General features: G+C 37.0%; 1 non-coding gene across 1 annotated transcript; it reads left to right on the top strand.

Moving 5' to 3' along the window:
• Positions 1–1,916: 1,916 nt before the first annotated feature.
• TRNAS-GCU (transfer RNA serine (anticodon GCU)) lies at positions 1,917–1,998 on the top strand. Its single transcript has one exon. It is a non-coding gene; the product is annotated as a tRNA-Ser (tRNA).
• The last annotated feature ends 326 nt before the right edge of the window (positions 1,999–2,324 follow it).

Genomic DNA, 2,324 nt, shown 5'->3' with positions numbered 1-2,324 from the left:
ACAACGTACATTGTTCTTTTATACTTCATTTACAATTTTTCAACAAATTAACTATCTCGTATTTTTGTCATCTGCACAAAAATACTTTTCTTCCCATGCTCCTTAAAATTAAGTTTTTACATATTATCTGTTTTGAAAAAGACATCGAAACATATTATCCTACACACTTGTAACATTACATGTGTACGTCTGCTGCTGATATCTGTCTTTACTTATATCGAAGTGGTGGCTGTAAACAGAGGGTGGGGTATGATGCCATGGTTACGCTTGAGTGGAGGCAGGGGCATGTGTCGCGACACAGCTTTTGGCGATCGCTGCTCTTCATGAATCGATTAAATGTCCTAATGAAATGAAATGATTAGCCTAAAAATGTCCCGTTAAGGGCATAGGCCTCCTCCTATAGAGAGAGTGCTGTATTTGTCTCACGCGGTGAGCTACTCCGCGTAAGAGATGTTTACATGATTGAAATTGTTCACTTGGTTCACATTCTGCAGTGTTTGGATATTGTTCGCTTGTTTCTGTCGCACTGGTTTTAGTCGCTGTTCACTTGTCTTCTTAGGTTTTTCCAGTCTTCCCTATTTCTTGTCCTAATACATTCACATAATATTAGTTGACAGTATAAAAATTTGCGTCGCAGAAAATATAGAAATAGTTTATTTCTTGATAATCATGTTGCCTCCAATGCAGTCGCTTCATTGTCCTTGACCCAAAAACGCTGACCACAATATGATAATGATATTATTACAACAGATATGAATAAAGACTGCTAAGATGAGAGAATAATGACGTATGTACTCAAATCATATCGTTATTTGATACTCTCTAATCTCTTGAAATGCAGACTTATCGTTGATGTTTACATGAAATTTACAGTGAAATATGTACTACAGCCAATTTTTGGTTGCTACAACTTTTGAACAAAAGCCGCTACCGCAATACCGATTTCCCTATTGTCAAACCGTACATCACTAGCTCATTTCGTTCAAACATAGTATTTTACTTACTTACTTACTGGCTTTTAAGGAACCCGTAGGTTCATTGCCGCCCTCACATAAGCCCGCCATTGGTCCCTATCCTGTGCAAGATTAATCCAGTCTCTACCATCATATCCTACCTCTCTCAAATCCATTTTAATATTATCTTCCCATCTACGTCTCGGCCTCCCCAAAGGTCTTTTTCCCTCCGGCCTCCCAACTAACACTTTACATAGCATTTTAGTATTTTTTTTAGTATTTATTTATTTAACCTGGTAGAGATAAGGCCGTCAGGCCTTCTCTGCCCCTCTACCAGGGGATTACAACTATGAAGAATAAAATTACAAAAATAGTAAATAATAACCCAAAATTTGCGTTTTGGGCTTCAATTTTGTGCAAAATAAATTTTACTAAATGCTGGTGAAATGTGTAAGAATATTTTCAGAGAAGTGAAATAAATGCTATTTTAAAACTGTGGTTATATCGTAACAACTACGTAACAATCAATACCATGTAACTATGACATTGCTAGGCCAATATTTGAAAAAAAAAAAAAAAAAAAAAAATGGCGACTTATTCAAAGTTGGCTCAATCGACTTTTAACGTGAAACGTACCTATAAGCAGAATCCTATGATTTTGGAAGTGAAAATCGTTGAATTTGTAAGGATTTTTTTTGTCGAGTTGCTGTTAATCGTGTATGCAAGGCATAACAAAAGCCTAAACTAACCAAACCTAACTTTTCACAGATTCGTATATAGTAGGGTGGATATGCAGAGTACGAAAATTAATTCAGTGCTACTTTAGCCGAACTCTATACTGATAAAATTGCATCATTTTGTTGTAATACAATGACATCACTCTAATTACCATGGAAACAGGAAGGTTGCCTACGCGGTCCGTCTCGCCGTTGAGAGTAGTGCGCGGCTAGCTCGGCTGTATATGACGAGGTGGCCGAGTGGTTAAGGCGTTGGACTGCTAATCCAATGTGCTCTGCACGCGTGGGTTCGAATCCCATCCTCGTCGAGTAAATTTTTGTGGTAGCTATTAGGTTACCAATACGTCCATTTACGGCTTTCCCTTTCAGAATTATCTGATGTTCCTTCAACGGAACAGCAAAAATCGAAGTGAGATAAGTGGCTAACATCTAGAAACTTCTTCTCATTCTCAATTTCCTTGCAAGGAAGCGTTCGTAGAAAAAGTACCCATAGTGCGACGGGTTTTTCAACTTTTTTCTTCACTTATTTACATTCTTTACGCTTTCTTTACGTTATGGTATTATAAAAATAATTATTTAGCTGCATAACTACTGTATGTAGTAGACGTTTTTATGACGTTTCAAGAAAATAAAC

The sequence above is a fragment of the Periplaneta americana genome, chromosome 3 (assembly GCF_040183065.1).
Source record: "Periplaneta americana isolate PAMFEO1 chromosome 3, P.americana_PAMFEO1_priV1, whole genome shotgun sequence".
NCBI lineage: Eukaryota > Metazoa > Arthropoda > Insecta > Blattodea > Blattidae > Periplaneta > Periplaneta americana.
The sequence above is the reverse complement of the archived record's forward strand: the minus strand, read 5'-3'. Positions and strand labels throughout refer to the sequence as shown.